General features: G+C 40.9%; 1 protein-coding gene and 1 pseudogene across 2 annotated transcripts in view; one reads left to right on the top strand and one right to left on the bottom strand.

Moving 5' to 3' along the window:
* The window catches only part of ASCC3 (activating signal cointegrator 1 complex subunit 3), a 1,118,804-nt gene that overhangs the window by 46,519 nt on the left and 1,050,054 nt on the right, over positions 1-22,231 (top strand). The window lies entirely within an intron of this gene.
* On the bottom strand, positions 20,116-20,532 carry LOC309550844 (large ribosomal subunit protein mL41A-like; annotated as a pseudogene). Its single transcript has one exon. The product of its transcript is annotated as a large ribosomal subunit protein mL41A-like (transcript).

The raw sequence follows: 22,231 nt of genomic DNA, 5'->3' as shown, positions 1-22,231 counted from the left end.
ATTCTCTGAAATGTTTAGACACACTAGAAATATTTATGGCATTAATGTTTGATGCATCATTGAATTGTTCAGATATTCTTACTCTTAAATTCCGAATCGTGCATCCAACATACTGTAATTGACAAACACTACATTCTATGATATAAATTACCATTTTAGAATTGCAGTTTATATAATGCCTAAGTGAATAAGACTCTCCTGTAGAAAAGGAGATAACGTTTTTACTTTTTTTTATGTCTTGCACATTGTTTACATGTGGGAAACCTACATGGATATGATCCCACAGGCTTCAACCAAGAATGAGATGCTCGAGGACTGTGGGGACAAAATGTGAAGGTGATAACATAGTTCCTAAAGTGGGAGCTCTCCTACTGGAAAAATGACAACCTTTCTGTAAAATGTTGTACAGTGCGTTATCGGTATACAAAATAGGAAGGCAACGTTTGACAATTTTCACTATCTGATCATATTGTGCTGAATATGAGGTTACAAAATGTATGCCTTTTTTGATTCTGCGTGAACATTTTCTATCTTCAAAGACCGGGTTAATTAACATATTACGTTCTTTCTCATTGGCTAATCGATTACCTCTATTTATCAACTCTCCACTATAATAACGTTCCTTTAATCTATCTGATATAATCCTCCATTCTTGTAGGTAATCTTTGTCCTGGGAACAATTTCTTTTAGCCCTGGTGAACTCTCCTATGGGTAATGCCCACACAGTGTGTGGAGGATGGCAGCTATTGGCCAGCAACAACGAGTTCCCAGCACTTTCTTTTCTGAACGTTTTGGTATTTACTGTGCCGTCCTTGTTACCTGTCAAAAGAACATCCAAATAGGCAATTTGGACTGGATGAAAGTTATGTGTGAATTCTAAATTCAGATGCTTAGAGTTTAAGTAGCTCATAAACAAATCAATCTTATCGATCGGGCCCCTCCACACGAGGATCAGATCATATAAAACATGAGTACCATACCGTTCGGCTTTATGGGTTGACAACGCCAACAGCACGACGTCCAGCTCTATTTACAGCCATTGATGGTGTTGGGTGGTTTACAAAGATACGTTTGGCAACTTTCCATTTGAAGTCAGAATGAATCACAGGCTTGTCTTTTTTTTTTTTTTTTTTTTTTTAGCAAAATGTAGGCATTCAACAAGAAATGCTCAAGAAGATGTCTGAAGATCTTCTTGTAGTACTTCTTTTGCTGTTTTCCTCATTGCTGGGTAGGATGTCATTGCTTGGTCGGCTCTGTTGACACCTCCCATGGTGTTGTTGTAGTCTATCATTATTTGTGGCTTCGTGATTTCTTTCTCACCTTTCGTGCGTACCATAACAGTGGAGGTATTATAAACTGTACTCATTAGGCACACCTCTTTCTTGTCACGTCATCGCTCTGCCATCATTTTGCCTTTCTGCTAGACAACCATTTCTCCAGTCTTAAGCTTCTTATTGTCAAACATTGGCGGCATATCATTCCGGTTAGCCCTTACGGTTCCATAGGCATTTGTTTTGTTTTGCAGAAGAAACTGAGAACGAAACCTATTGCCATTACATAGTTGCTGTATTTTGAATTGAATTTTGTTCCTTTTCTAATGTATATGACTGAATTCCAAATGTAGCCAGGTGACGATTCACATAACATGTAAGATTTTATGCCAAATCGTGCCCTCTCTGATGGAATGTATTGCACCCAGCTGAACCTTCCCTTGTAGGCCATTAGACTTCCATCTATGCTGATATCTCTTTCTGGCACATAGCTCAGGTGGAAATTGTTTATAGTCATTTGAGATACTTCCCAAATTTTCTTTAGTTTTTGTGCAGGATGAGTAGTTTCATCAAATTCTTCGTTGTGTTCGAACCGTAAATATTTAATGATCAGGGGAAATCTGTAACCGTGTCAAAGAATGGAGTGGCAAGTAATGTATTAGTTGTCCAATACCACTTCTGCAGGGGTTTCCCCATTACCTGAAGTATTATTAGGCCCAGAAATTTCCAAATGTCATCTTTGGTCACTGGTTCCCACTTTCTGCTTGGGAACTTCCAATGCAGAGTAGCTAATTGTTTGCTCTTTGTGCCAGTTTGTCTCGGCTACTATTTTTCAATAACCTCATCGGTCAGAAATAATTGTAAGTATGCCAAGGGGTTGTCGTGTTTAACCTCTACTTTCATACCAAATGCTCCATTAAATGGGAATCTTGGGGGCGCTGCCTGATTCGTACCGCAGTCAATATCAGTCAATATAAATCAGTCGCAGAATCGTCGCTGTCGTCACTTTCAGTGTCTGATGAAGAATTTCCCCACTAATCACTATCGCTCAATTCTGCAAGTAATTCTATTTCACTATCGCTGTTTTCTAGCTGGTCTAAAACCGCTTATGACTTAAAGGGACGCTTTTTGGATGCCATGGATGTTCACAAATTTCCAGGCAGAAAGAACAGTAAAAGTGCAGGCAGGGCACTGGACAAAGCACTAGGTACAAAACCGAGGTGAAATAGTTGCTACTTTAATGCAATCCTGACAGATTACAATGTATTACAATGTATCTTGTCATGTTTTATTCACTTTTTTTAATTTCCCGCTGGGTTTGCCCCCCCCCCCCCGCGTCGCCGGAGCTCGCAGGGAAGGGAACCCAGAAGACGGGCGCCGGCATTGGCCGGAGGACACAGCGGGAGGACATTGGGATCGTAGGGACAAGGTAAGTGTCACTACAGGGATACTGCAGTGTGGCTCAGGGTTACCGCTTTTGGTACTGAAACTTAACCCTGAGCCACACTCGGGATTACCGCCAGGGAGGTTAATATAATTCCTTCACGGTTTCTAATGGCAGAGATGTTTAGATCTCTAAGCAGAAACCATTACAACTGTAGTTCTATCAGTTTCCTAAAATATAAAGTTAATGGCTAGCTGAAGCTGAGATGGCTAAAAGATGGCTTGTTAATGGTTGATCTGCATTGATATGCAGAGAGCAATGCAGGCTCAATGCAAGGGCTCATAGGGACCAGTTGTTTGTTTTCTATGTGCACCATATCGCTGCATTTTTATGCAGTGCCACTCACAGCAACGCAGCTCGTCACAACACGCTGCAGTGCATTGACTTGAAAGAAGTGTCATTTTCTGACACTTAAATAAAATTGAAAAACAAATTAAACAGCGAGTTAGATGATGTGGCTGGATTATTTACATTTCTCAGGCATAAAATGGTCTCAAATACAGAAAACACCTGTTGATCTTGCCAGATGTACATTGAACTGGAAGCATAAGATCTTTGTTCTGTTAGCCAGTATTCTCCCCATTATTCATGAAATGGATATGAGTAAAGGCATACGGGGTTTTAGACTTGATTGAGTGATAGATATGGCTTCCTCTGTAGAAACTGTGGCTGTGTTACTAGCAGCATTATCAGGTGAAAAATGCCTGATATGCAAACCAGCAACCAGAAAATGTTGTCTGTGGGCATCCTGCTCTGCAATCATTGAAGACACATTAAATACCATAAATGCTTTGTTGTTTTTCTTTCTGTTTATGGTTTAGAACTTCAGTGCTATGATATATTGAGTAGTTATCATAGGTTCTGTTGCTTTTATAAAAATTGTATTGCAGTAATATTACACAATCCGTTTAGAAGCAAATAGGACTCAGAGAACTTCTTGATCGTAACTGTGCAAGTGCAAAATGGTTATACTTTTAGAATATTATGTTTTGTAAGACAGTACAAAAATGTCTAAAATACCCTCTCACAACATATTTATTTACTAAATAATTTACAGCAAAATATAACATTAAATTACAAATTAGGAATATTTTTGTCCATTGTGTCTATGAAAAAGACCCTGTTGTGGATGTTCATCTCATGCTTTTTCTCTAATCTGAAAAATTAAGATGTTCTGAAGCTATAAATCTCCTCCTAGCCATCAAGTTATTTGGTTACTAGACTGTGAAATAAAGCGTCTGTGTTTATTCTCCCAAGAAGCCATGCTAGATTTAAAAAAAAAAAAAAAGCTTTAAAGAAGAAGTATAACCAAATCTTTTTTGGTCATACTTCTCTTGTGGGTCACAGAAGTTATGTTAGTTCTGCACTTCTGTGACCCGTTTTCATCTGACAGCGTCAGATGTCACAGATCAGGTCCAGGCTCCGCCCAGAAGCCTGGGCTGACAGTTGGCTCAGCCGCTCGGCAAGCCACTGAGAGCCTGAGTCAGCCACTTCCCCTCCACAGCCCAGCACACCAGTGAGCAGAGATTGACCGTCACCATTTATCTACAGGCTGAGGACTGAGAGTTCAGCGATCAGCGATGTTTGATTGTTCAGTTCTCAGTCTTAGGGGACAGCCCTGCTGCCTCTATCTAGGTGGGCATGATATTTTTTGTTTTTCATATTCTTGAACTTCTCTTTTAAGGCAGGGAAAGGCAGGTGGCTCAACTTTGTATCTTTATCATATGCCTAGCTCAGATAACCAGCCAGCAGAGACCTAAGCATGTGCTGTGTAGGGAGAAGGGCACATTTAAGGTTTTTAGAAACATACATTTTTTAGGAATTTGCTGCTGTTACAATAAATAGATACAAGGAAGAATTTGGTACATCTTTAAATATTTCACATCCATGAAACCTTTTAAAATTTTCCACAAACCTGTTAAAATTTGCATTTTTGCTTCACAGAGCAGTAAAGGTGATCTAAGGGGCTCTATAGCCACCTTTATCACTTTTACTGTAAAGCCAGTTCAGTTGCTTGCTGAAAATAAAATGGTACCAAGCTCAAGGCTGCAGCGTGAGTTTGCATTAACTATATGAATTCGGACCATTTATAAATGGCTCATTGAGACAGAAAGCGGTAAAGCAAACCTGTCGCATCAAAAAAAAAAAAAAATCCCCACCCCTATGGCCTAAGCAATTTTCAGTACCGATGCTTATCTTTATTGCTGCTCCCCTCCTCTCTTATTACTGCCACTCTGTAAAAGTTCTGGTACTTCTGAGTATGCAGGATCATGAGACCCATCACCTGACACCCCGCAACGTTTGGGACCTTAGTAGCCAATCACTGAACTTCGTGCTTTTATATAGGGGAAGGGTGATATTCCATTTAATGTGCAGTTGTTGACAATACTAGGTAATGGGCATAGTCACAACATGGTGACTTCACCACAGTCTAAATCCGAAATCTGTTGTCATTTTTCATACATTATATGACATGGCACAGTACGGAATCTGTGTCCATAGGCATTTGTCTTTAGAGACCTTTTGAAACATGTTTCCTCTGAGAGTTAGTTCTGAGAACTTCCACTGTGTGGACAAATAATAATATCAGTGGCAAACACTAAGGAAATTAAATCAAAGAGGCAATAAATGGAACCATATAAACTATAACTAATTAAAAGGTATTAAGAAGAGATGAAATCGCAGCAAATGGCTGCTCAAAACCCTGAAAGTAATGAAACAATTCTATAAAACGTGTAAGTGAAATGTAGCTTATAATTGAATGTAATTGCTTATGTGCTCCCTTTCTTTTCTGATGTGTCACGAAACAAAACCTTTTTAATTTAGACTCGTGTTTCATTGATCTCAGGAGACACTGTATAAATCATTCAGCTTCTGAAGTCTCTTCAGGAAACATTGGATTTTTTGGGTCTTTTATACATTTCACTTTATTACACAATACACATAAAAGAAAGAAGAAACTGATTAAATGAAGGGATGGTTTCAAGTCTTTATTGTTCTCCAGTACTGGTTTCAGCATTGGTCGTCTGAATTATAAAGAAAAAGCCAAAAGTGAAATAGGCCACAAAATTTGTCTGTTGATGGGATTAAAATTAAAAATGGCCCTGCCAGTAGTTTATGGGGAATGTTTATAGAAAGTATCTTGCTGCTATGTTGACCTAAATGTTGATAAATCAAATTTGAGCCTTTCCAACCTGTCTATAGTGACTTTTTGTTGCTATGGGTAGTTATATTGCTGCTAATGTTTACAGAAATGTTGGCTGATGTTCAGGGGTTCATGTCGCATTTAATTTTAGGGGGTAGTGGAAACTGAGAAACTCCAATTATGAGCATTTGGTGTGTATTGATAAAATATACAACTTATTTTACCAGGAACTAGCGAAAACATTCAAAATGATTATTAGTAGGGGCTTCTGCTACATAGGGCTTGTTAATCTTTGCAGTACATTTATCATTACAATATTAACATTAATTACCGTTTGCTGTTATGTGAAGAGGCTGGTATAATTTTTTGCATGTTTAGAATTTGATCAAGGGGAATTTTAAATACACAATACAATAAGCCACATAGCTATGTTTTGTCTGCTTTTAAGCAAACTTGTGTTAGAGCTGTTTCTTTCAGGTAATGGCTTTGGGAGTAATTAATAGCTTTTATTTTGAGGCACCTTATTTGTTAACTGCTTTAACAATGCCAAAGCCAAGGTCACTTTACAACTTAATTAAGACTGCTTGTAATGGGAGGATTATTTATTTCTGTATGCTATAATTAATTCAGTGGGCTGTACATAAGGTTAAAAGCAGGTACTTGAAAATTTAAAAGCTCACTCGACATTTGCTTTCATGAGTGAGCTCATTAATTGACAGGTTACCTATGCTGAGGGTATACACTGAGTCTGATTGCATCGCTTCAGAGAAGCAATTTCTCGGTTGTAATTTCAGTGGGATAAAGTGTTATTATTAGAGCTTATAACTCGTTTCAGTACATATTAGAAAAGCAAATTGATTTGAGTACAAACCACAAGACAGTCTTCCTCTTCATGTATCTATCACTAATCACAGGGCTTAGATATGGCTCCCAAAAGGAGGGGGGTGCTGCGAGTGTTGAAGATCTTGGCTTATACCACGTTGTGCATTGCTCTCTTTTATTCTTTAGCTGGCGGTCACATATTTGGCATGACAAGTGTACTGCATCAACTTGGTATATCCATTTATTTAGTACATTGCGTTTTTATTACGTTTTGAAACACAATAATAGCTAAGGTGTTACCTGAGGTTTTGTATTTCATATACAATCAAAAACTTTTTACAACAAGTATAAGATATAGAATTATCAAAAACTTAAAAGAATAAATATATGTAGCTTAAGATATTCAGTTGTTCCATATGTGTATACAAAAATTATAACCATGAAATTGGATTGGACATAAGCAATATCGTTATTATTTAAGGCCAAATTAACATTTAGTTATCAAAGTATAATAATATGAATGCGTAACCAATATTTTACATAGTATATACATTTTTGTGCTGTATGAAAAAGGATAGCTTAAGATATACAGTTATAATCACAAACCAGGCGCTCCTGGGATGCCTGTAGGGTGGAGGGATAGAATTAAGCCTGTGAGGCTCCCCAGCGGTTGTTCTGCTGTTAGCCAACTAATGGCTCAGTAAAGAGATTCATACCCAGGGCAGCCATAGGAAAAAATCCAGGCCAGAAGTCAAAGCAATAATCACAAATCTTGCGCTCCTGGGGTGCCTTAAGGGTGGAGGGATAGAAAGCCTGTGAGGCTCCCCAGCGGTTTTTCTGCTGCTAGCCAACGAGCATAGGAAGGGTGCTGATACGGACAAAAGTACATGAGGAAGGCAGCGCATGAACCACACCGGGATGCAATGAATAAGGAAGTCAGGTGAACATCCAGTATGGAAAGGGTTAACAGTTTATTGGTATTGATAACCGAAAAACAAAGTACATAAAATGCTTACATTCCCCTGGGCTGGAGTGGAAAAGGGCACCTGGCAGCAAGCAACACGAGTGCGAGGAGGTCAGTCTCCCTGGACTGCTGAGCAGTGTGTGCACACAAAGCTGGAAACCAGCCGGCGCGAAGATGAAAGGACTCTGCTGTAGTTCTGTAGCGGTGACATCAGCCGGACAAGCGCCACTTGCCGGGAAATACCAGGAACCAGGGTGGAACACAAGCTATATGGTTGCCATGACTACATGTTTTGCGCTATGCGCTTTATCAAGTCATGGAAAGGAATGGCAACAGATAAATTTAACGATAAGGGAAGGGGCGGGACTGTGAGTACAAACCAGGAAAAGGTTTGGTTATACTTTTAACCTCTCGGTGCTCTTATCTCCCTCCTTGATAACATAAATGTTTAAAATACGCACAAATTCTCTCAATTAAAAAATATATATAACTAAATGACAATAATAATAACTGGAGGATGCATTATATAAAGTATTGAATATAAAATATAAACACTCAGTTGAAACATCAGAAATTAAATAGCACTAGAAATGGATGTCAGCAATATCACTTGATAGTATTGTTGTGTGTAATTGTGATACATGCACACTTCGGAATGCATTAAGAAATTATGGTGCTAATTGCTAATGCACCTAAGCAAAATAAATAAATAAAAAAGGCCTACAACACCTGGTATTCCCAGGCAGTCTCCCATACATATACTAACCAGGACCAACCATGCTTAGCCTCCAAGATCAGACAAGATCAGGCACGTTCAGGGTGATGTGGCCGTAGGGCACAAAAAGTGAAATAAATAAAGGTGAATACTTGTGTAAAAAACAGCCAACTATACCACATGAATAGAATTACTCGGTATAGGATTCACACTATGTTGTGAACCTCCAAGTCCTCATTAAAACCATTGGGTGACAAAGAGCCAAAACAATATATCCAAAATACCTCCCTTTTGCAAAGAAGTAAAAAACGCTTATTGTCCGTCAATGTACCCTTGGGGATTGATTCTATGGACATAACTTCTAAAACAGAGGCGTCCTTATGGTGCGTGTTTAAAAAATGCCGGGGAACGCTATGTTTATCACATCCTTTCTTAATAAGTCTGCGGTATTCACCGACTCGTGTATGTAATGTACGCATGGTGCGCCCTATGTAGAGCAGACCACAGGGGCACCTAAGGACATAAACCACAAACTCCGTGGAGCATGTAATAAATTGATGATAAACAATCTCCCTTTATTGTCTCTAATGCCAGTCAATCCATGTGGGATATTAGCCCACGTGGGACGTGAGACACCCTCTTTTCTTACATTCAAATATTCCGGTCCTATGATCAAACTATGATCTTATGTCAAGAGGCAATCTGTTTTTGTTGGAATGTAATTTACTTAGAGCCAGAATGTTTTTAAGTGTTCGAGCTCTCCTAAACGTCCCCTAGGGAGCAGGAGGTAATGTACGGGCTAAACCTTGATCGAGCTGGAGGATCTTGTAGTGCTTCTTTATGATGCTAGATATGGCTCTATATTTGTCGTTGAACACTGTAGTAAATCTAATTGTGCTCTGATCTTTGGTATTTTCCTTGCAACATGTATTCTTAGCAGAAATCAAATGGGCATCAAAGGCTTCCTTCACTAAAGATGGAGGGTACCCTTTGTCTATAAATTTGTTAGTCATAGACGAGCCGTGTGTAATGTAATCCTCCACCTTGGTGCAATTCCTTCTTAGCCTGTTGAACTGGCCTCCAGGAATGTTTCGCTTCCAGGAGGGGTGGTGGCAACTAGAGTATTGAGGATATGAGTTGCCACTGGTAAGCTTGGTGTGATTCCTACTAATGATGGTGCCACCCTCATGGGACAAAACAAGATCTAGAAATACTCATTCTAGACGAATTAACACATCGGTGAAGGATAAGCCCATGGGGTTGGCATTACAATGATTAATGAAAGAGAAGACATCCGGGCCACCGTCCCAGATCAAAAGTATATCATCTATATGATGCCCATAAAACACTATGTGTTGGGCGAAGGGGTTGTGTGCCCAGATGTACCTTTTCCTTCCAAAAACCCATTGTGAGGTTGGCATAGCCTGGGGAAAAGTTAGCCCCCATGGCAGTGCCTTTAACCTGCAAGAAAAACTGATTCAGAAAGGTGAAATAGTTATGTCGCAGGCAAAATTCAGTGGCATCAGCTAGAAAAATGGCCTGTTCTGAGTTGATGTCACCGGCCTTCAGCAGGAAATGTTGGAGAGCAGCGACTCCGAACAGGCCATTTTTCTAGCTGATGCGACTAAATTTTGCCTGCGACATAACTCTTTCACCTTTCTGGATCAGGTTTTCTTGCAGGTTAAAGGCACTGCCATGGGGGCTAACTTTCCCCCAGGCTTTGCCAACCTCACAATGGGTTTTTGGGAGGAGAGGTACATCTGGGTACACAACCCCTTCGCCCAACACATAGTGTTTTATAGGCGTTCTATAGATGATATACTTTTGATCTGGGAGGGTGTCCCGGATGTCTTCTCCTCTTTCGTTAATCATTGTAATGCCATCCCCAGGGTCTTATCCTTCACCCATGTGTTAGATCCTCTAGAATTAGTATTTCTAGATCTTGTTTTGTCCCATGAGGGTGGCACCATCATTAGTAGGAATCACACCAAGCCTACCAGTGGCAACTCATATCCTCACTACTCTAGTTGCCACCACCTCTCCTGGAAGCGAAACATTCCTGGAGGCCAGTTCAACAGGCTAAGAAGGAATTTCACCAAGGTGGAGGATTACATTACACACGGCTCGTCTATGACTAACACATTTATGGACAAAGGGTACCCTCCATCTTTAGTGAAGGAAGCCTTTGATGCCCATTTGATTCCTGCTAAGAATACACGTTGCAAGGAAAATACCCAAGATCAGAGCACAATTAGATTTACTACAGTGTTCAACGACAAATATAGAGCCATATCTAGCATCATAAAGAAGTACTACAAGATCCTCCAGCTCGATCAACGTTTAGCCCCTACATTACCTCCTGCTCCCTAGGGGACGTTTAGGAGAGCTCGAACACTTAACATTCTGGCTCTAAGTAAATTACATTCCAACAAAAACAGATTGCCTCTTGACATAAGATCATAGTTTGATCATAGGACCGGAATATTTGAATGTAAGAAAAGAGGGTGTCTCACGTGCCAGTCCACCCCACATGGATTGACTGGCATTAGAGACAATAAAGGGAGATTGTTTATCATCAAACAATTTATTACATGCTCAACGGAGTTTGTGGTCTATGTCCTTAGGTGCCCCTGTGGTCTGCTCTACATAGGGCGCACCATTCGTACATTACGTACAGGAGTCGGTGAACACCGCAGAGTTATTAAGAAAGGATGTGATAAACATAGCGTTCCCTGGCATTTTTTATACACGCACGATAAGGATGCCTCTGTTTTAGAAGTTATGGCCATAGAATCAATCCCCAAGGGTACATTGACGGACAATGATCGTTTTTTACTTCTTTGCAAAAGGGAGGTATTTTGGATATATTGTTTTGGCTCTTTGTCACCCAATGGTCTTAACCGCCTTAGCGGTATCCCCGAGCGCGACTCGGGGTAGGAATTTTCTGCTATTAGCGGTATCCCCGAGTCACGCTCGGGGTCAATGGGCAGAGCGTGCAGACAGCGCAGCACGCCTGGCGATCCAGCGATGAGCTCTCATTGCTGTGACCGCCAGCCGAGATCTCCGCCGCTCGTCTGTCGGTAGGAGGACTTCCTAGTTCCGTTCCCTGCAGCAGCAATGCTGCATGGGAGCGGAACTAGGGAGGGAAATTAAAAAAAAAAAAAAAAAAAACGTTGCACAAAACACATAACACATTTTATATTATATATATGCATATATATAATGCATATATATATATATATATATATATATATATATACCTATACACACACACACACACATACATATATATATACCTATACACACACATATATATATATATATATATATATTTCTCTAGCGCTCATTGACAGACGTAGTCCTCGGTGATACAGCACCTTCGGGTTATGTTGCCTCCACAGGAGCAGGACTAGACAGGAAATTTAAAAGCTCTGGCCACACCCTAGGGGCAGTCCCAGAGGGTATATCCTCTCTCTCTCTGCCTCAGCAAATCAGTTATTTTCTGTCTAGTTAGGAGTAAGGACCTAGATACCTTGCTGGGATCTTAGGTCCTGGCAAGATTTTTTTCTTAAAAGATTTTTTTAGACAGCTTTTTTTCTCCAGTGTTCCTGTGAGATCTTCAAGCAAGAAAGCTGAACTGGGCGACGGGCTGGATGTTGAGATCCGGTGGTCACCCCAGTTCAGCCTATGAGCGCGTGCAGGCCATAGCTCCGCGCTGGGTCGGCCGCGACAAAGTCCCATTAAAGGACTGACCCCGCGAGTTAAACGTCTCGCTGAAACGCCAAAGACCATGAGTCACGGCGTCCATATCGGTCGACAGCCCTCCCGCCCCGGTGGAGAGGGGTACTGTCAGGAGTTGGTGCCCGCCTGGTTCCGGTATGGTGAGTAGTATGTTCCCCCTTTTCCCCTGACGGGTCTTGTGGTGAACGCGGGCCCCTCTCTGTTTGGTAAGATAGAGTCCCTCTCTATCCTATAAATGACACAGATCCTCCTACTTTGAGTGTGATTTTATGTGCAAAAAGCCAGGAGGCTTGGTTTGGGAGCTAACAATCTAATTGTATACATGTTAAAAAGATTGTAATCAGTGGCATTCTGGGAATCTTACGGTGATAAATATAAGCTACCTACCAGTCAGAAGCCACGGACATGTAGACTGCCTTCCTAATCAGATCTCCAGCTATTAGCAGGCCTCCCGAATGGCCATGCGGTCCGCCAGGGCCGGTACCGCCAACCATGCCAAATCCCCATGCAGAGAGAGTGTTGTGTGCTCTGCAGCACACCGCTATTCAGTACAGGCCGCCGCCATTTTTTTTGCTGGATCGCACGAGCCGCCATTTTGGCGTAGCCTCGTGTCTCCAGCATGGGGGCGGCCATGTTTGAGGTGATCCAAACACCTCGTGGAGCTAGGGGAGGCGCCGGAAGGCGTGCAGAGGGGCGGAGCCGCCTCCTTTCTTCCTGGGCAGCCAGCCAAAAGACTTCCTGTTTGTCAACACAGCACTGTAACCTGTTGCAGTTAAACTCTGAGCATCAAGTGGTGAGCCTGGGGGTCTATCTCTCTCTCTCTCGGTCGATAGGGATCCCTAGCAGGTAACACTAAGGAGCTTTTTGTGGCGCTGGGGGTCTGAAAAAAAAAAAAAGTTTTTTATTTTTGAATTATACTATCCAGGAAGTGACTGGAATTATCATGGACCCTGCCACACATATTCCCCCACCTGTTTCCCTCGAGGGGGCCACGGGACCCGCCGGTGCACAGAGTGTAGAGTCATTTACAGCAATTTTGGAGTCTATGGTGGCTCGGGTGGAGGCGGCCTGTCAGGGACGGGGGTCAAGGAAGCGACCCCCGCCTACCCCTATACTATCTGACACCTCTGACTCAGATTCAGAGATGGTCACTGCAGTTGCAGGTTCCTCTGCAAGGGCTGTTGTCTCAGGTAAAGCCCCCTCAGACAGTGAGGAGGACGTTTCTTCTCCCGCTATAATTCAGGAAGAAGCATTGGTGGACGCACTAGTTGTGGCAGTGCAGGAAACCTTAAAACTTGAGGCTTTACCGGCAGAGGCAACTGAAACAGAGATTCCTTTTGGTACTAATAAGCCCATCAAAACGGTGAAGGTTTTTCCTGTACCCAAGTGTTTCGGTAATCAGATTAAAGGAGAATGGGAGCATTCTAAACGTACCTTTACTATTTCCAAGCGTATTGCTAGACGCTATCCGTTTGAGGAATCCATCATTAAGAAATGGACGGTACCACCAGTGGTGGATCCACCTATTTCCAGGCTGAATAAAGCCACGGTTATCCCAGTGGAGGACACTTCGTCCTTTAAGGATCCGGTGGATCGAAAGATGGAAGCAGAATCCCGCACCATCTTCTCTCTGATAGGGTCAGCATTTAGACCAGTAATTGTTATTGGTCTAGTTTCCCAGACACTTACGGAATGGGCGAGTATGGTACGCCAAGACCTTAGGGGAAAAGATATTCCCCAGGAAACATCTGATTTGATGGAACAGATTATACAAGGGCTACAGTTTATCTGTGACGCAGCCTTGGACACTACTCCCTTATTAGGGCATGCATCTATGTCAGCGGTCATCCTCAGACGTGTGCTGTGGTTAAAATGCTGGTCAGCTGACCTAGGTTCCAAAAAGACCTTGACAAATCTCCCTTTTCAGGGGAATCGTCTATTTGGGGCCAACCTAGATGAAATCATTAAGGATGCCACTGGGGGCAAGAGCACTTTTTTGCCACAGGCTGCTAAAGCTAAGGGACCTCGCAACAAGCGAGGACCTTTCTTTACCGCCCATAAAGGGCGCCCGGCTGGTACAAGCGGGAAAGGCAAGACTCCTCCAGGAGGGTTCAAGAAGGGCTGGTCGGACAAGCAGAGGACCAACCCAGCCAAACCCGAAGCAAAGGAGTACACAGCCTGAAGGTGCGCCCCCACCCGGTTTCAGGGTGGGGGGACGTTTTCACCGGTATTCAGGACATTTGATTGAGCATCAACCACTACTACCGGTGCGATTCTTCCCTTCCAACATTTAAGTACTACAGGAAGCGGTAGTTACCGTTCCCTGAATAGATCTTTTCCTTTACCTTTTCCTAAGATTAGTCCCTATACCTCACAGGAATCGGATCTGGTTGACCAGATAGGCCAAGTAGCCTCTAGTCGGGTGACTTCGGTCCCTGAGGTTCAACCAGAAAAGATCACCCTTCCTGATAACAATCAGGTATCTGATAAATGTGTGGGAACAGAAAACGACCAGACTTTCTCGGATGGTCGGGGCCAGATACCTCTAGGGACGCCTGGTTCAGATTCTATCAGCGCCAGTGGTCCTAGAAATTCTAGGCTGGCCTCCTCAAGCCGGCCTGGCCGACTTGGACATGCTAGTCGCAGACGTTCCGTGGGAACTTCGTCTCAGGGAGTGTCTGTGGTCTCAAGGACCAATTTACCATCATGCTTTACAGCCGCTGGTTTTAATGGCCTGGCCATTGAGACCCAAGTACTGAAGGACAGAGGTTTGTCTACTTCAGTCATTCCTACCCTTATCAAAGCAAGGAAAGCGACTTCCAGCAAGGTCTATTATCACACATGGAAGACTTATATTGCGTGGTGCGAATCTTTAGGATTTCCTCCACGTACCTATTCGGTGACTCGAATATTGGCCTTTTTGCAACAAGGGGTTGAGCAGAAGCTAGCCTTGAGCACCATCAAGGGTCAAGTTTCAGCATTAGCAATCTTCTTTCAGAAGCCTTTAGCTACCAAGTCCTTGGTGCGGAATTTCATCCAGGGGGTGCGGCACCTGGCTCCACCAGTCCGCGCGCCCTTACCGCCCTGGGATCTTAATTTGGTTTTGTCGGTTCTACAGAAACCTCCCTTTGAAAACATCAGGGAGATTCCCTTGCTTACTTTATCCCAGAAGGTGGCCTTCTTGGTGGCTATTACTTCTGCTCGCAGGGTGTCAGAACTGGCTGCATTATCATGCCAGTCCCCATACCTAGTGATTCATAGGGATAAGGTAGTACTTCATCCTAAGCCATCTTTTCTTCCTAAGGTGGTTTCAGATTTTCATCTGAATGAAGATATTGTACTACCTTCCTTGTGTCCTCAGCCCAAGCATCATCGGGAACATGCGTTGCATTCCTTAGATGTGGTTCGGGCAATCAGGGTATACCTGAAGGCTACGGAATCATTCCGTAAGACGGATTCACTTTTTGTGATCACGGATGGCCCCAGAAAGGGTTTGCCTGCATCTGCCGCGACCATTGCCAAATGGATTAGACAAACGGTGGTACAGGCTTATTCTATTAAGGGTCAGAGTCCTCCGTTCCCTGTTAGGGCGCACTCCACTCGAGCGCTCAGTACTTCCTGGGCCTTTCGCCATCAGGCGTCAGTGGTCCAGGTATGTAAGGCGGCCACCTGGTCGTCGGTACATACCTTTACAAAATTCTATAAAATTGATGTGACGGCATCGGCGGATTCCTCATTTGGCCGCAAGCTTTTGCAGGCCGCAATTTGAGGAGACCGGTGGTCTACCTCGAGGGTTTTTTCTGTTTGAAAAAAAAAAAATAAAAATTTTCTCTTTTTTGTTGAGTCTCATCATTAAGGATGAGCATTGTAAACTTCTAGTTGGCACCGGTTGGGCCTTCTAGATTGGGATTTGATTTTCATTTTCCCACCCCTCATTTGTGATACTGCTCTGGGACGTCCCGAAGGTGCTGTATCACCGAGGACTACGTCTGTCAATGAGCGCTAGAGAAAAATGGATTTTTGTAAAATCTTACCGTAAAATCCTTTTCTCTTAGCTCATTGACAGACGTAGTCCCCGCCCCTCTGTTTTTTGAGTTTTGTTTTGAGTTAAAATCTCTATAGACTGCTTTTTCACGTAACTGATTTGCTGAGGCAGAGAGAGAGAGGATATACCCTCTGGGACTGCCCCTAGGGTGTGGCCAGAGCTTTTTAATTTCCTGTCTAGTCCTGCTCCTGTGGAGGCAACATAACCCGAAGGTGCTGTATCACCGAGGACTACGTCTGTCAATGAGCTAAGAGAAAAGGATTTTACGGTAAGATTTTACAAAAATCCATTTATATATATATATATATATATATATACCTATACACACACACACACACACACACACACACACACACACACATATATATATATATAAAATTATATTATTGATTCGATTATAATTCATGCATTTTATATATATATATATATATATATATATATATATATATATACACACACACACACACACATATATTTATAATATATAAGGCATGAATTATAATCTAATCAATAATATAATTTTATTATATATATTATATATTAGATAATAAAATAATATTATTGATTCGATTATAATTCACTTGTTTGTGTTTCAAATTTATCACATCTGGGATGTCTACTAGAGACTTGTTTTGGTCAGGTTTAAGTCAGTAATTACTAAGAATTGTAGGCCTATAATACATAACGCCAAATTTCCATGAAAAGAATTGTACCGCTTTTGGAACAGAATTCCTGACAGAATCATACCGCCAGGGAGGTTAATGAGGACTTGGAGGTTCACAACAAAGTGTGAATCCTATACTGAGTAATTCTATTCATGTGGTATAGTTGGCTGTTTTTTACACAAGTATTCACCTTTATTTATTTCCCTTTTTGTGCCTTACGGCCACATCACCCTGAACGTGCCTGATCTTGTCTGATCTTGGAGGCTAAGCCTGGTTAGTACCTGTATGGGAGACTGCCTTGGAATACCAGGTGTTGTAGGCCTTTTTTTTTTTTTTTAATTATTATTTATTTATTTTGCTTAGGTGCATTAGCAATTAGCACCATCATTTCTTAATGCATTCTGAAGTGTGCATGTATCACAATTACACACAACAATACTATCAAGTGATATTGCTGACATCTTTTTCTAGTGTGATTTAATTACTGATGTTTCAACTGTGTGTTTATATTTTATATTCAATACTTTATATAATGCATACTCCAGTTGTTCTTATTGTCATTTTGTTATATATTTTTTTAATTGAGAGAATTTGTGCGTATTTTAAACTTTTATGTTATCAAGGAGGGAGATAAGGACACCGAGAGGTTAAAAGTATAACCAAACCTTTTCCTGGTTTGTAATCACAGCCCCGCTCCCTCCCTTATCTTTAAATTTCCCTGTTGCCATTCCTTTCCGTGACTTGATAAAGCGCATAGCGAGAAACATGTAGTCATGGCAACCATATAGCTTGTATTCCACCCTGGTTCCTGGTATTTCCCTGCAAGTGGCGCCTGTCCGGCTGATGTCACCGCTACGGAACTACAGCAGAGTCCTTTCATCCTCGCGCTGGCGGATTTTCCGCTTTGTGTGCACACACTGCTCAGCAGTCCTGGGAGACTGACCTCCTCGCACTCGTGTTGCTTGCTGCCAGGTGCCCTTGTCCACTGCAGCCCAGGGCGATGTAAGCATTTTATGTACTTTGTTTTTCGGTTATCAATACCAATAAACTGTTAACCCTTTCCATACTTGATGTTCACCTGACTTCCTTATCTATTGCATCCCAGTGTGGTTCATGCGCTGCCTTCCTCATGTGTTTTTTAAGATATACAAGTGTTCCATACCTGTATACAAAAACTATAACTGTAATATTGGATTGGACATAAACAACATTGTTATAGTAATTTAAGGTCAAATTATCATTAAGTTTTCAAAGTATATTAAAATGAATATGTAACCTATATTATATAGTATATCCATTTTTTTTTTTTTGCAGTATGTGTTAGGATGATAATTATCTTTATGAATATTTTAAATAGTCCTTTTTTTTTTTTTTTTTTGTTTTGTAATTCTATAGACATAGAGTTGCACGTTTTATTCATTAAAAGATTGCAATCTCGATTCAACCCCCCACATGATCGTAATCCAGCATTTTAATGATGTAACAGGTGCAGATCAGTTCCCTTCTCACAGCTGTTAAACATTGCCGGCTGCATTTTTGTTTTTATCAACAACATTGCTCAGCGCTGAAAGAGAAATAAAAAGAAACATTGTATCTTTCATTTAATTTACAGATCAAAGGCATGATCTTTGATCTGCAAATGAAATCTGTTAAAAGCAACCTTGTCGTCTTTTATTACATTGTTTCTTTGTTTAACCCCTTAGAACAAAGTAAAAATATGTATTTCATGTGTAAAATAACTTACTTTACTTTACAAATGCTTTTTACCATTGCTGACAGCTCAAGTGCAAACAAAAAAGTTGCAGTAGTTATCGGTAATTGGTATTGGCGAGTACTGAAAAAAAAGACCCTAATATAACTTGATGGTAATTTGTTTTATTTCTTTACACATTTCATTATTTTTCACTACATTTCTTAAATTTAATTTAAGCAAAGAGAATGATGTCTTATTTTATTGCCATCTTGTTTGATAACCTAATGTTTAGGGGTTGTAAATCTTTAAAATCAAAAAGGTTCTTCAGAATCGTGAGAGATTTGTGATCTTTATTCTAAACAAAAATATTGTGATTCTCATTTTATCCAGAATCGTGCAGCTATATTTAGACATTATGCATTTACAAAAGAATGTGGCATTACTAAAATAAACAATAAATGTGAGCAAGAGCTCCACAAAGAACCATCATTGAATAGTACATTTTAGACCATTTTTACAATTAAAGTGATATTAAAGTCTTTTTTTTTTTTTTTTTTTAAATAACAAAGATGTTATACTTACTTGCCCTGTGCAGTGGTTTTGCACAGAGCAGCCTAAATCCTCTTCTTCTCGAGTCCCCCCACTGGCACTCCTGGCCCCTCTTTCCTGCTGAGTGCCCCCATAGCAAGCAGCTTGCTATGGGGTCACCCGAGCGAAGCCGCTACACTGTGTGTCCATTCTCTCCTCATTGGCTCACTGACTTTGATTGACAGCCACAGGAGCCAATGAAGAGGAGGAGTCCTGGACTGCCTAGGCTCTCGTTCCACATCACTGGATCGAGATAAGGCTCAGGTAAGTTTTAGGGGGGCTTGGGGGCATACTGCACACAAATTTTTAGAACGCATTAGGATAAAAAAAAAAAACCCTGCCTTTAGAAACTTTTTAAGGTCTGCCTTCTGGATGCATTTTTGGCTTTCCGCAATCACTAGAACTTCCTTAAAATAGAGTGCCACCCAAAAGTGGCAGCTCTGCTTATCTGTATTTGGCACCTTCCGGGGGGGAGCGGGTACCTGTTTTTGATAACTCACTCGGAAGTTCAGGCCCCTCCTCCTTACTCTGCCATCAGACCACTCAGAAAGACGCAGTGTGCTTCGTAGGGAACTGGCTGTGAAGCCCCAAGGCTTCACTGCCAGTTTCCCTTACAGGCAATGGCGGTGGCAGCACCCGAGAGCCAATGGAAACGTCGGCTGGGGTGCGGACTTCGCTGGATTCCAGGACAGGTAAGTGTCCTAATATTAAAAGTCAGCAGTCAGTGTGTATATATGTATTTTTTCGTGGGGGGGGGCTGGACCTCCTCTTAAGTAAAGCCTTCAGTTTAATTTCTTTGACTGGAGAACCTATATTTGACACCTGCTGATAAAATTCTGTGTGAATTGTCTACTGTCCAAGTTATACAAAACGTCCACATTAGACATCCCTTTTTTAAAAATTTTTGTCCAGAGTTTCACTTTTATTTTATACAAAAGAAAAAGCACAACTTGTACTTTACAAGGTACATTTAATTATAAAAGAAAGTTCAATATGGGCATCAAGAGACGTAATCGTTTGGATTACTGAACATAATTCTTTGGATACAACTTGAATAGTTTGCCCTCCTTTGTGGGCTCAAATCCATATTTCTAGATTATTAGAATCAAAGTTTCCCTCTTCAAGGTCCTTCTGTATAGCTGGAGCTATAGTTTCCATAAACAGCTTTTCAGGTGTTATTTCCTCTTCCTCTCCTGCAGGAGCCTCATAGGAGACTCAACTTAAACCCAGTCAGATCATAGACCATGAACTGCGGCACCATCTCTTTCACCTTGACAAACTTGCGGTTGGAGGTCACATACCCTGTTTTCTTGCTTCCTCGTCCTCTGTTGAAGGCATTTGGTGCCGGTTTACTGGTGATCTCAGCCAGTCTGTCTGAACCATGAAGCAGGCCTTGGACAATATTCTGAAGCACCCCCATGGTGGTTTGCTGCACCCACAACCTTTTAGAGCTGACCCTTTTGATGCTCTTAATGCATGCTTCAATTTTAGTTTGGCATTCTAAAATTATTTATAGTTTAAAGTTTCCTGTTAACAGCCAGTAAAGCAACCGTGTCTCTATTTTTAAAAATGAAAAAAAAAAAAAAATATAAAGCAAATCATTTTTCAGTGAGCAAATCCTGTTGGAAAACTTCTCAAGATGTTGGTGTTTCCAATACAAGTTAATTATTGAACCGAGTATCTAATGCGCTGATTTTACTACACCTACAGTTTCCTACAGGCTTCACAGCAAAGGCTAGATTTTTCCATTTGTTGAAGGGATCAAAAGCACATGTGAAAGCATTACTTGAAATGAACCTTGTATGTTTTTCAGTGGTAGACGGTGAGCAAGGTAAAACTATAAATGTCTCCATTCTTATATAAATGTGTGATTACACAGCTTGTGAAGTTTTCAGCATATTCCTGAAACAGCATACTTCTTGAATGTAAGAATGTCCAACAATTATGCTGTGTAGAAAATAGTCTGTGGGTTGAAAGCAGCTAATCTAAAATGTTAACAGATCCTTTGGAAACGCCAAAGAATAAAAAGTCTTTACATTTCATTTTGGAGGGTTTAGCATTAGTGATGACTAATAATATTTCCCAGATGGCTTTTGAATAATCCAATATTCCAGTAGGCTTTACACTTAAATGTATATACATTGACAGAGCATTTATTTGTAATTTGTATGATTTATTTTTTTTCCTCCACCCTCCATTTTAAACATGAGAAAACAATAATGTGGCAGTAAGATTTATTATGCTGGAAAAAAATAATCATTTGTGGTAACTCTTATTCTTTTGAACAAGAACTCAAAATAACGTAAAAGATTCCCAAACTGATAATTGTATTCTTTGTCAGGTTAAAGCTCTCATCTTAGGTAGGGGTATCAAGCCATAGTAAAGCTTTCTGTGTGAAAGCTACACTGCCTCATCAAGGCTCCTCTGTGACGGGGTGGTTCCTAAATCTAATTTAACAAAGCTTCCATCCTGGGACATATAAAGTAATGAATACATTGAAGGGCAAGTATCCCTTGATTTCCATACCTTGAATTATTCTTTAACCACTTCTGGATTAGAAGGATTTGCCCCCTTAATGACCAGGCCATTTTTTGCGATTCAGCACTGCGTTATTTTAATGGACGATTGTGCGATGCTGCACCTAAATAAAATGAATATCCTTTTTTTCTCACAAATAGAGCTTTCTTTTGGTAATATTTGATCACCTGTGCTATTTTTATTTTTTGTGCTATGAACAAAAAAAGAGCAACAATTCTGAAAAAAATATATATATTTTTCACTTTCTGCTATATAACATTCCCAAAAAAAAAAAAAAAAAATCCTCTTAGGCCAATTTGTATTCTGCTAGGTTTTTGGTAAAAAAAATCCCAATACGCGTATTTTGATTGGTTTGTGCAAAAGTTATTGCATCTACAAACTAGGGGAAAGATTTATGGCATTTTTTTTATTTTTTTTACTAGTAATGACGGCGATCTGCGATTTTTAGTAGGACTGCGACATTTCAAAAATATGCACTGTTTCTCTAATAATGATACTGACAGGGAAGAGGTTAACCCAAGGATGATCAAAAGGTTAAGTGTGAGCCTAGGGGAGTGTTTTCTAACTGTATGGGGGAGGGACTTGTGAAATGAACACAGA

The sequence above is a fragment of the Pelophylax lessonae genome, assembly GCF_965119305.1.
Source record: "Pelophylax lessonae genome assembly, chromosome: 3".
Classification (NCBI taxonomy): Eukaryota; Metazoa; Chordata; class Amphibia; order Anura; family Ranidae; genus Pelophylax; species Pelophylax lessonae.
The sequence above is the reverse complement of the archived record's forward strand: the minus strand, read 5'-3'. Positions and strand labels throughout refer to the sequence as shown.